Source organism: Micrasema longulum, unplaced genomic scaffold (assembly GCF_059751315.1).
Source record: "Micrasema longulum isolate JH-2025_06_02 unplaced genomic scaffold, ASM5975131v1 h1tg000221l, whole genome shotgun sequence".
In the NCBI taxonomy this organism is placed as follows: domain Eukaryota; kingdom Metazoa; phylum Arthropoda; class Insecta; order Trichoptera; family Brachycentridae; genus Micrasema; species Micrasema longulum.
Genome location: NW_028277426.1, coordinates 85203 through 99259, shown reverse-complemented (window position 1 = coordinate 99259; position 14057 = coordinate 85203). Strand labels below are relative to the sequence as shown.

Genomic DNA, 14057 nt, shown 5'->3' with positions numbered 1-14057 from the left:
ACACACTGTGTAACATAGACCATTCTGATTATATTTGAACATCTTTATTCCTTCGATTCTTACATCGGTTTACGTGTATACAGTTAAAGAGCTGAAATCTTTATTATTGCGGGTGAGATTCATATGATTTCATTATTTCACCCACCTACTAGGCAACGCCTGAAAATAGTTTTCCGATTTTCATACTTTTTCTTGGAGCTAGTGGATTTATCAACAGTATTTTGAGTTTGTCTAAACTTTGTAGAAAAGAACTAGATTCTAGCTGATGGGGTCAACCCACTAGGGAGCCGTTAATACTAACATATTTCAACAGAGATGAAAAACGTTTTAGAAAATGGAATGTAGAAGTCTAGGCATCCACAGGGCTTATGCCCTGTCATCAACTGCTCTAAGTGGCCACTTTAAGCACTGTGTAACATTCTCTCGGATCAGTCTTAAGCCTAAGTGCCAGTCTAGGGTCTATGAAATATGACAATTTAAAATCTTATTTTAAAAATAAATTCGTCAATCATTTCGAAAATCGAATCTAAGACCTTTTGCATGGTTGGCAAATTCGCTGGCCTTTGAACCTCATGACGAAAAAATATAAATGCTCCCAGAATAATAAGAAAAAATCCCAAGAACTATTATTTGTGTCAGAAGTAGTTTATAATTTATTAGTGGAAGGGTAAGAACAAACAATTTTAGGTTGCTTCTTACACTTATTTATTTCATTAATCATTACACCATTTCAGTTCTCTGTGATCGAACTCGGTAATAAATTGAAAATACACGGATTGAACAAATATTTTCTTTTCTACGACTACACCCAATGCAAGCCAATATAAATAATGCCGTATTTTTTATAATTTAATGAGCTTTGGCATTCAAATGTACTTTATCTTATACTTTTGTGTTTCTTACTAAAAAAGTATAAATTTAAAAGTGCGCAAAATATTGGCTTTCTGTTGCCAATCTGTACAGATTTTACAGTCATTATGTAATATTTGTGATTTAATCAATCAATATATTTTCAATCAATTTCGTTTTAGGTAAATAAACAACATACGATTGGTTTTCGTGAAACTCCATCGACGAAATTTTATTATAAAACACGAAACACAACCAAGTACATATTAATTATATCTATCTTCTAAGATTGATCTGTTAACATATTTCTGTTAAAACTCATTTCATGCTGATCATGATAGGTATTCTTTCTATAATATTGATGACAAAAACTATGTAGTAATATTAGGTACAATGCTTGGCATATTTAACAAATTAATAATTCATTTAAACCGTGTGGTCGGCAGTAAGTACATAGGTAATTTATTTTGTGTCAGTATGACGATAATGAGCTAATTGTTCAGTGTCTAATGTTTTATGTACATAATAATAAATAACAGAGGTTAAAAAAACAAAACATACTTTTTTAATTACAATACCTATATATTCATTTATAAATTAATATATTACAAAACATTTTACCTACTGATGTTTAAACCATATATTTTTAATAACAAATTAATATGCCGTACCGGACTTGATTTGTGGATACAAATTTATACTTAAAAAAATAACTGTAAATAAAACAAAACAGCGTGCAGTATCAATTAATAAAATACACGAAAGATAAAATACATCATGTTTTGGTAACTAAAAAATGTTTTTTTTAACAATAATATACTCAAAACAAGTTTTTAATCAAATTTCAGTGGCTATAAAATATTTTGTTTAAAGTAACATAATTTTCAAAATTTTTCAAACTTAACAACATTTGATAATTATTTGTTTGCTGGTAATAAATTTGTCATACGCATTTCAACAAAACGTTTAACAACATTACTATTTCAAAATAGATATAGGTGCTTGGCAGATCTAACTTAGGTAAATAAAATATATTTCTAAAAGTGTTAATAAATCAATTGTTTTTGTACGAAGAAATCTATATTCATACTGACATCATGTTAATATGGTTTTTTGGAATATTTGTAAAATTAAAAAAAATAAATTTTAGCCTTGATGTGATACATAAAAGCAATCATTCAGTGTTTCTAAGTCTCAAAAGATAATGCATCACACCATGAATTCAAACAGACGTTAAAATTGTAATAAAACCTTAAAATATTTCAAATTAATTATGGCATGGTTGAAAATCTAATTTATAAGACAATGCCAATAATTTTACTTGAAACATAGGTTGTAATTTTCGCTTAGTTTATCGAACATTACAATATAAAACATAATAATATTTAATTTTTTATATTGTAGGTATATCAGAGTTAGATACCCTTTCGTCATTTTAAGTTAAAACAAGAAAATGTATATCTTTAAAAAAATCACATGTACTATTTTGATAAAATCATTACCGGTGAAAAAAATAATGTTTAATTCAATAAAAATGAATTTGCCAAATATAATTGTTACAAGCGGTTTGAAGCCAAGCCATTTTTAGTAGTTTTAAGTTTCTGTACTTGGTTTAGCATTTTTAGGAAAATCACAGCTAACAAAACTATATGATATATAATATTTTAGTGTTTTTAATTTCTAAACTTTGCTAACATTGCCTAAGAAATTATTTGCGAAAGATTGTGCGATAGTTCTTAACATTTTACATGCCTTAACATAAACATTTAAATAAAATTCTCGCATGAGTTAAATATTCCAATAAATTAATTTAAAAAAACATTCTCCCGTGTAGTGCGCTCATTGCATTTTGACCCTTGTTAAGAATTATTTTCAAATGCTTTTTACCAAGGGAAAATAATTATTATGCCATCCGTGATTAAAATTTAATTAAAAATATATTAATATTTTTTCGAAATCTTGATCTGCGGAGATTTTTTTATTTAATTAATTTAAAAATGACACAATATGTAATTAGTTAGCATCAACACAATAACAATTTCATAAACATTTATTTTTTGTGTTTTTTGCTTAGAAGCAAAACTTTGAAGTTGTTTTTGTATGTATTATTTAAAATGCGTTTTTTTTCAGTAAGTACTGTGTGATAAACAAACGAATTTGTACGAAATCTTATTGATTTTGAATAATAGTTAAAATTTAATTAGTTTAGTGATAGAACTAACAAAATTAGTGCTTATGGGGTAAGTAATAGATAATAGATAGGTACGAGAAGTAGATAAAAATTATGTCTGATTATTATGACTATTAGGTAGTTACTTAATTCATATATTAATCAGTAACTGATATATTTTCATTTGTGCGTCGACAGATAAACTCACTTTAAGTTTTCCAAAACAATTCATTAATATGCATCTTCAGTTATTTAAATGTAAAGATGTTTATTTATAATTATCGTGAGATGCATACCATTTATCCTGGAAATAAAAATCAGAAATGCTACAAAGTGATATCACGTAGATTGTCTTGTATGATTTTTGGTGAAAAAAGAACAAATATTGATTACTGAAAAATTAAGGATCAAAATGAATATTATTTAAGAAAACAAACACCAAAAGTACCTAATATTGTGAACGATGGATATTAGTCATCTCGACATTCGAAGTATTTAAATTTAATGCTGAATTTTATTTAGGTACGTGCCTTACACATTAACTAACGAAGGTGGTAACCGACTTTTTAACATTGTGTTATATTTCTTATTCAATTTAAATTCTTTTAAATCGACTTCATTTCAATTTCGATGTAGTTAGATAAAATTTGCGAAAGTTCAACAAAAATGACATCAAAAGAATCAGTTCATATTTCTTCGGCCTAACTTGTAAAACTCGTCCCAAAGTCCCAAACTTGCTTTTGTTCAGAGAAGAGTAAAAATAGTTTTTACTTCAGTGGCGAAGTTTTTTCGATATTAAAAAAATTAAATTCAACACTGTACGAATATACAAGTTTTACATACATATAGATTATTTGAAGTCGTAACAGAAAACGCGAAAATGAAATCTTTGACTATTTGTGGACTTACGCGTTTTACAAGTTAGGGAGACAATTTGTGTGCAGAATTAAGTAAACTCGAATACGGATTCCGTCGTGATAAAAAACCGCATAAATAAAAAGGTGCACTGTTTAATTGTTCCAATTCGGACTCCCTTATTTTGTCAAATAAAAGCAAATATTGTACATACGGATCTCGAGGTAATTAATAATACGAAGGCATGGGCAAGACCATCGAAACCGAGTCTGGACGAATAGAAATGTTCGCGCCTTCTCAGGAACGGAGAAGGATGACAACAGAATGAGAATACTCCAGGTGAAAACACGAACTCGGCATGTCCCGAGGAAGTCCTCCGCGGCGACTGCTCTCCTCTCTCCGGGCGACGGGCGGCGGTCAGGAGAGCGGGTAGGAGCAGGCGGAGGCGGCTGGCGGCGAGGGCGGCGGCTCCTCGGCCGGCAACACGGCGGCTAGGCGCCACTTGTCGCGCACCTCCTCCACGCGGCTCAGCGCGCGCACCACGTTCAGCCCCGCCAGCTTAAGCACGTCGCGCTCGCTCCACGCCGGGTCGGCCAGCAGCTCCGCCAGCAGGTGCGGGTAGCGCGACACGTCCTCCAGCCCCGTGGGCGTCATGTTAATGCCGTCGTAGCCCGCGCCGATGCCCACGTGGTCAATCCCCGCCACCCTGCGGATGTGGTTGATGTGCTTGATGACGTCCTTGATGGTCGCCGTGTCGTTGCACGTCACGAGCTGCGAAAAGAAGTTCACCATCACCACCCCGCCGTTGCGCGCCACCAGCCGCAGGATGTCGTCGGGCACGTTGCGCGTGGAGTTGCACAGCGCCATGGCGCCCGAGTGAGAGAACACCACGGGCGCGTGGGACGCGTTGAGCGCGTCGCGCGCCGTGCTGGCCGCGACGTGGGACAGGTCCACGAGCATCCCCAAGCGGTTCATCTCACGGATCACCGTGCGGCCGAAGGGCGTCAGGCCACGGTCACCGCCAGCCGCACCCGCCCACGGCGTGTCGCACGTGTGCGTGACGGTCAGGTAGCGCGCGCCCAGCCCGTACAGCGAGCGCAGCACGCCCAGGGAGTTGCCGAGGGAGTGCCCCCCCTCCACGCCGATGAGGGAGGCGATGCGGCCCGCGCGGTGCGTGTCCAACAGCTCGCGGGAGCCCGTCACTAGGCTGAGGTGGCGGGGGTTAAGGTCAATGAGCCGCTTGATGACGTCGATCTGCTCCAGCGTGAGCTGCACGGCGTCCGCGTGCTGCGCGCCGCACGGCACGTAGGCCGACCAGAACTGCGCGCCCACGAGACCGGCGCGCAGGCGCGGGATGTCCGTGTGCGACCACTGGCTGCGCGCCCAGGGCTCCACGCGCGCCAGGTCCGCGCTGAGGTTGAGGCCGCCGATCTTGTTGTGCATGAACTTGCGCACGTTCCAGGCGAGGTCGTTGTGGCCGTCCACGAGGGGCGAGTCGCGCAGCAGGCGGCGCACGGTGGCGAGGCGCGCCTGCGGCGTGTCGCGCCGCCCGGGGCCCCCCAGCGCCAGCGGCAGGCCGAGGCCGGCGCCCAGCGCGACTAGAAGCGCGAGCGCCACGAGCCACAGGCGCCAGGGCCGCGGGGGCGGCGCGGGCCCTTTGGCGGGCTCCCCGGAGGACGAGTAGCTGCTGGAGGCGGAGTCCGCGGTCAGGAAGTGCCCCCCGTTGCAGCGCTCCGCCACGTCCGGCAGGTCTCGACCACCCTGAAACGTAATAATTCCCACTTTACTTCGAGCTCTAGACGATAATATAACATACTACGCATCCTCACACACAAAAACTCCCACACATGCACTTCTACCTTCTACATGTATTAATACCTAACAGAACTGCATTTTTATAATTGTATTTATGTGGAAAACTGAGTTGGCTTTATTTGATGTTTTTTAAAATAATGTTGTGTTTATTTCTTTGTATTGCTGTTGTTTTTTTGAATAAACAAAATTAAACCATACACGTAAATAGTACTGGAAAATTAATGTATTAAAATAATATATTAATTTCAAAAAAATTAAAAATAAATGAAAGAAAAGCTTCCTTCCATAGTTAACATTAACTGTGTTTTTTACATAAAATGTATGTAAGTATGTATGTCGGCCTCGTGGTGTAATGGTCAGCGCGTTTACCTACCATGCAAGAGGTTTCGGGTCTGTTCCCGACATGGCTGATATGAAATATTTATTTAAAAGTGCTTTTTCACACTAGAATATTTCACACTCCCCTGGACCTGGACTGGCACCTGAAACGTAGACCTAGATCCGTAGATCGTCTTGCCTTTATTTAACAACAATGATCTAGATACGCTGCAATTGGTGCACCAATACAGTGCCCTGTGCACCATTAGGTGCGGAAAAGGAATGATTATTGAAACCTTACAATCCAGAAGAACTATATCTGATACCGTCTTCCTTTACAAAATAGTAAATAACAAATTAGATTGTCCCCAACTTCTTGAGAAAATTAAAATTCGTATCCCTCAGCGCACAACTCGGCTGCAGCAATTGTTTCATGTTGGAAGATCAAGCACAAATAACAACAAGAATGCACCTTTTCCCAGAATCTTAAATACTTATAACAAACATTTTTTTGAAATTGATATATATTTTCTAACTTTAATTAACTATAAGAAAAATGCCAAGGCTATAATTGCAGATAATAATCATTTAACTTAATCAGTACTATCTATTTAACATTTGTAATTTGTTATAAACTTGTACATTTGTATTTATGTCTAAGAGGAAAAACTGATCTGAAGCTACTCCGTGGGGATCCGTTAAATGATTTTTTTTTTAAAATTTTTTACATTCTATTTAGTTTTTATATAGAAAACTATAATTGGCCTAAAATTTTGGTTTATTTGTATATACTGTACTTTTTGTTGTAATGGCTGTTGTTTTCTTTAAATAAATAAATAAATAAATAAATAAATAAAATAAATAAATTATGATAAAGTATGTATTTGCACAGAACTATGCACAGAACTCTCCTCTGATTCGCTTGACGCGTAATTATAATTTATTTTTCAATAACATAGACATATTTAACTGCAGTAAACTCACTTTTAAAACCAAAATTAAAAAACTATTATTTGAAAAAAATTATGTTTCGTTATAAAAAAATATATTTTTACATTATAAATTTAAATTGTTTCTATTCACTCATATCAAACACACACTTACCCTGTCCCTAAACCTACCCTCACACCCATATACAATCACACACATATTCACATACCTACCAAAACCACACTCCACTTTTTTACACACGCATGCTCACACAAAAAAAAAAACTCTCGCACATGCACTTCTATGAATTATATCTAACTGAACTGGATTTTTATAATTGTATTTATGTGAAAAATGATTTGGCTTTATTTTATGTTTTTTTTATAATGTTGTGTATATTTTTTTTGTATTGCTGTTGTTTTTCTGTTTTTAATTGTTTATTTATTTCCAATTTTTTATTTGTAATGCTTTTTTGTTTCTATGTTATGTTATTCTGTAAACTTGCCAAACACAATAGACCGACTCTTTTCTGGCAAATTCAACCTTAAGTGTTCAAGTTTTGTCTAAGCTTTATTAATAATAAATAAAAAAAAATGGAATAAAATACATTACATAAAAAAAAAAAAAAAAAATGACTATAAACATAAAAAATAGTGCGCATGTTGTATGCGGCACGTATTGCTTCGTGCGCGGAAGTGAGTAAAGATTGATAAAATAAAGTCCGTAATGGCCTTATAATTCTCGCACAACCTTCCCCTGGTTGCAGGCTGCGGGATGAAGGAACGTTGTGGAATGCGGAAGTGGAAAGCGGAAAACGGAAACGTGACCGCTAAATTAATGGGAAATTTCAGTCATAAATTATGAGAATTTATAAATACCCTAGAGCACTTATGGTCTTGAAACAGATTGGAATTATTGCTTTTATTACCACATAGTATACGACGATACTGATAACTTTAAGATACATTACTTTGAAATCCTTTAGTGCTTTATCAATTTTAAAGTAAATTGTCCTCATTTTATTAACCTAGATGGTGAACCTTGGAGTATTTTATGTAAATCTAGGTCCTGAATACATTAAATACCTATTTTACAAGAAAAATATTTAAGATATTGTCGTTTACATAAAGAAGAAAAAATAATCCCGTTTCGTTAAATATATTTTTAAAATTTAGAGAAAATAATTCTTACTGATTCATAAGTAATTTTGCTGCCAAATTCAAATATGCCATCAAAATTTTTCTATAAGGCAAATAATTCGTAATTTTCTAAATTGATCATTTTATTACTGTCGTTTGTGAAGTGCAAACCTTAATTTTTTTTTCTGATTTTTTACTTTGACCAACCAAATTTTTGAACCAATCAAGCTTTATATAATGAATTGTTTAACTTTGCAATTTGCTTTCAACACGTTGCTCACGCAACTGTACGAATAGTCCAAATAACTTTTATTACGTGTGTGGAGAAGTGATTTTCAATCCTCAAAAAAGAAAAATACATTAAATGATTAAAAAAGGTTACGAAATGTACTTTGAGTGTAAATTTGGAGATCAGGTTTGGGCCCCGTATCTGCTGTTTACTATGACGTGTTGAAAGATTTCACCAAGATAACAGCCATATTGAATCGTCCTGCAAGGGAAAATGGAACGAAAACATGTTTGCAAACTACTATTAGAACCTTTGAAAAGCCAATCCAGCGATGAAATACAGGCAAAAACTAATAAAAATAAGTTTCGTAAATGAATAATGATATGATGTGCCATGGACTCGTAGTGTAGAGATCAGCGGGTTTGCCTACCATGCTAGAGGTTTCGGGTTTGATTCTCGACACGGTTGACGTGAAATTATAATTTAAAGGGGTATTTTTACACTTGAATATTTTGCAGTCCCTGGGCTGGCACCTGGGGCGTAAGACTGATCATCTTACCTTCTGGTTACATTTGTTTTTTATTTTCAAGATACGCTGCAATTGGTGTACCAATGCAGTTCCCTGTGCATCAGTAGGTGAGGAATGGCAATGATGATTATGTACCTACAATGTTACTTATCAAGGAAAAATTTGAAAGACAGATTCGGAATTATCAGGATAAGCTATACAACAATCACCTTATTTAGTTCTTACAACATTAAAAAAAAATATTTTGTCGATCAGTGTTATTAAATTCAATGTCAAAAAACGCATGCTTCTCCACTTCCAAAAAGCAATAAAGATAAATATTAAACTTTTCTTCCTCAAAGGTCTATTAATTCTTATCTTCTGGAATATTGAGACTATTTGTTCATAATTTAATGAAAAGTGTCAGGTGGATGCCGTAAATACAGATTTCTAGAAGGCCTCACTTTGATAAAGTTAACTACCACATATTGATAAAAAAAGTTGGAAGCAATGAGTATACATGTGATCGTCGAAATTGGATGATATCTTATTTAAAAAACAGAACCTAGATTATGTGCATAAATAGATGCATCATCACCATTAACTGTAACATCTGATGTGCCGTAGGACTCTAGTCTTGGACCATTATTATTTTTATAAACAATCTTGGTTCCCTGTAATTATCTTTTCCATGCCGATGACCTAAATATATTTTGTAAAATTGAATCAACAGTTGACCACGCAATACTTTCAAAAGATCTTAACTTCTTAAGTTAATGGTGTGAATTGAATGATATGCACTTAAGTGTTCAAAAATGCTTTACAAGAAAAAGAACTCAAAGCTGTTTTACTTATTGCATTAATAATATTAACCTTAACTCAAAAAGCACATTCCGAGATCTTGGAATGACTTTCGACTCACATTTAACCTTTTTCAATAATTTCAATATTGTTAAAGATAAATATTTTAAAATGTTGGGCTTCATATACAAAATATCCAAGCCATTTAAAAATGCAGCATCAATTTTTTTTGTATAATTCTCTTGTTAGCAGCAATTTGGAATTCGGATGTATTGTTTGGTCACCTAATTTTGTGATTAATACAAGAATAATTGAAACTGTACAGAACAAAATCGTTCGTTCTTTGTCATTTAAGTGTAATATGGGCAGAATACTTCAATGATATGAAGAACGATTGAAGTTCTTTAAAATTGGAAAGTTAGAAACTAGGAAACGAATTGCAGATATGACGTACTTGTTTAATATAATTCACGATAATGTTGATTCGTTTCTGTGGAAAATGTGTCATCGTACGTTCTCGTAGGCGTCTGAGATCATCTGGTACCTTTTACCTTCCAATTTTTGCAATCAATATGGCACATTTCAACCCTCTTGTAAGAATGTTAAGACTTCAGCAAAATTGAAAAAAAGTCAATATTGACATTTATCATGAAAGGGTAAATGATTATAAAAAAATATTACTTCGTTTCTGAAATCAAATATCGAATCTTTATTTTTGAGTAAGTAAATAAATATTTAGTTTCATTTATTACTTCTTGTACTATCTTATTTTCTCTTTTAAAAATCAATTAATCTTGTCCTTAACTCAATCTTTATTATTAGTTAAATTGGTTTTATTGAGCTACACGCTTATTTGATATAATTTATGAAAGATAGTGGAGTTTTATAATTAAGGACATTCACGGTTTTTCGGGGCCAGACCGTGAAACTTCAGAGGAACATTCCTCATGGTATGCTTTAAAAAAAATTCTTCAAAATTTTTTCTAAAAGTCATTTTCAAAATTTTTTTTTTTTTTTGATCTCGAAATGGAGTAAGTCTTTAATTTCTCGGACTAGCATCCCTTCCGCAAACCCCCTCTTCCTCCCTGATAAAAAAAAAGCGATACAAATGTATTTGACCAAAGCGATACGCACCAGACACGGACAAGGGAAGCGGCTGGGTAGGAGAGGGGTAGGGGTTTGTGGAGAGACTGCCCTTCCGAGAAATTAAGGATTTACTACATTTTGAGATTATAAGCTGGAAATTTTTTATTAGAATTATTTTTAAAGCTTACCATGAGGAATGTTACTCTTAAATTTCACTGTCTGGCCTTGAAAAACCGTGTATATGAAGAATGATTTCAACGCTTACCAACAAATTGATTCGCTAACTATGGGTTTAAAAAGTTTATCGTCAGTGGATTTAAATGCATCGAACCCACATTAGCTTATTAATTTTTATCAATTATTGTGCACACGGTGCTATGTTTGTATAATATAATGAAATTATTACAAAGGAATTACGTATACAACACAATAATAATACAAGTTTCTGATATAATACGTAATTTTATTTGTGTTGGTGTTTTTATTGTGAATATGGAGTGCGGTTTATGGAGAGATGTGTGCAAAATGTGATCTTCATGATATGTGTAAAGTAGATTTAGTATGTTTCGGATATGTGTTTTCTTTTGTTTTATAAAAGATAAAGACAAAAAAGATAAATTTTCCAACTCAGGAACTTACCTTATTAATTGCAGTAACTAGAAATACATGCTACGTAGGCCAAACGGGTAGAGCCTTTAAAACACGTATGTACGCTTTTTTTCTTCTTTTTTTGACATTGTAATTAGTAATGTATAGAAAACTATAATTTGCCTTAAATTTTAATTTATTAGTAAATATTTATTTTTTTGTTGTAATGGCTGTTGTTTTCTTTTAATAAATAAATATTTAAAATAAATAAATAAAATAAAAGAACATATGCAATCATGGTCTAAAAATGAAGATAAATAAATTTTTGACAGTCATTTAATAGAAAACCAACATTCCTTTGATTTGAAAAAATAATAAAAAATTATTCATATTGCACTTAAAAGCCATAAACTTGACAAACTAGAAATTCTCGAAATTAATAGATTAAAAATAAACCCGACGTAGAATTATATAATGAACAAATAACACACGTGCATTCTCCCTTACTATACCCATTTAAATATTTTTACTAATGACTTTTTACCCTTTGTTTTTCAGAAATCATAATTGACATAAATCACACTCACGAAAGATGGGACACTAAGAATAATATATAAACAGTACCTAAACTCATTAAAATAGCATTATATCAACTCATTAGTTAACCCTTAAAAAAATAATGATCCTTAAGATAAAAATAATTTTATATTATTTACTTTCATATAATTTTGAATTCTCTATCCTTACCTTTGTTTTGTGTAAATACATTGAACTCCTTAATAAAGATACCAGTCTCGAAAATGTCACGAAAGCGATGAAACCGTTCACTGGGTCGTTAAATTAGTCCAAATCGTACATCTTCTCAAATTTTGAAAAGTGACTAATTGGTTTTCCTAATAGAGAGTTCTGAGCTGCTGTAGCTTAATCACAAATAACTATCGACTCGCTTAAAAATATGCTAAGCATTTGAGCGATCACAATGAACAATAATGTACATGATTAAGTTATCGCAGTCTTAAGTTCGCGCGTGTATAATCTCTAATTCAACGCACGTGTCGGTTTGTTTTTAGTTTTCCTAGTAAATAAATACAGTTTTTTGACGAAAAATAATACAATATATTGCAATTTATTATATAAATAAAAGACAAGTAATACTTTAATCCAAAAATTTGGAATATCCAGTGACCGGCGATGAACCGGTCAAATTACAATGAACTTCCATCAAGAATTTTCACTCACAAACTTAAATGTTTTACAATATATTGCATTTGAAAAATAGTAAGAAGTATATCTAAGACAAAAGAGTGAAAAATAAATGACAATTACTATGACGACTGCTTTTCGGCTAAATGCAATGCTTTTCGGCTAAATGCAATAAATAGTATGATTAATAATAGCAGTTTTGAAATATTTTCCATATTTACACAGGGGAAATTCAAATACGTGATAGCGCAGCAGGATTGTACGTCACGAAACGTAAATATGTTGACATTTAATATTAGGTGTTCACGAATGTTCCATTGTGATCGCGAATACGATAAACGACTATGGTGAGAAATTGTTATAACTTCGCTTATTAGCACGTCGATAGTTATTCGTGATTGAGCTACTGTCCTATCTTTCTAGCCGATAGACACATTTATCGATGGCTGAATTTCGCGAGGTAGTAGAATCCACATGTAAATGTCAAAGCGATTCTACAAACAACCTGAAAGGCATTTGACATTTGTAATTCTACGGTACGCGGCATTAGTTACACCGCAGGCACAGGTCTGGCGGAATTCACAATGGTTTAAATTCTGGAAACATACGATTAATACGGTAGGACGTCATTTACCCATGTTCAACAAACTCTGTCCCATTTACTGACTCCCCGTACGTGATGAACCGTAGGCAAACAGTCCTGAGTAGAAACAGGAGTAGCACAGAATGCCTCTAAAGAAGACATGTAGTAAAAAATTGAACGAAAAGATTAAAATATTGTAAATAATCTATTTATTTGTATAGTCCATACATTATTTAAACATGAAATTAGACGTGGGGGAAAAAGCTTTGCTTACAAAAGAAAGCGCTAGATAATAAAGGTCAAAAGAATCGGAAGAAGTCATCCGGAAGAGGCCTTAAGAACTTAATGCTGCCTTCAAAAACCAATTTTTGCTTTTGTTTTGTACTCATTTTTCATTCTTTTTATGTGTTCTTTTTCATCATAATTGTAATATTTCTACATTGAGGTATATAACTAGAGTAAACATGAGCGTTCGAAATATGGTCCCACAACCTGCGCCCAATTGGTATATTATGTTCGACAGAACTGACTTTAGTCTGTTGCGAGTATTCCCGGGGTACTTTTCTCCTCGCAATTACTAAAATGCAGTGGAATGATGATCTGGAAAATATAGAAAAAGCGATGGTATAACCTTTCACCGGTGAGTAATGTTTTTATCCTAATCTATACTTGTTTAATATGGCTCTTTTAATGTTCAAAAACGTTTTACTAATATGTTACCAGTAGTAATTATACGTACAACGTAATTGTAAGCTATCTCTTGTCTCTGTCCTGCTCAGTTAGTCGGGCGTATAGTGAAACGATAAACAAAGGTGACGCGAATGCGGAAGGAAGCGACATACTGAATAGAACTTACAATAGACCGATGTAAGCAGTCCGTGCTTTTTACTGTACTACTTGTTTTGCATGTCAAAGTCGACGTGATATGACGCGACAATACTTGCTCCCTTCACTGGTCATTCCCTTTCCTTTGGGGGTGACTT

At 34.3% G+C, this 14057-nt stretch overlaps 1 pseudogene; it reads right to left on the bottom strand.

Annotated features, from left to right (window-relative positions):
- Positions 1-1920: 1920 nt before the first annotated feature.
- Positions 1921-14057, bottom strand: part of LOC148283576 (dipeptidase 1 pseudogene) — a 71997-nt pseudogene continuing 59860 nt past the window's right edge.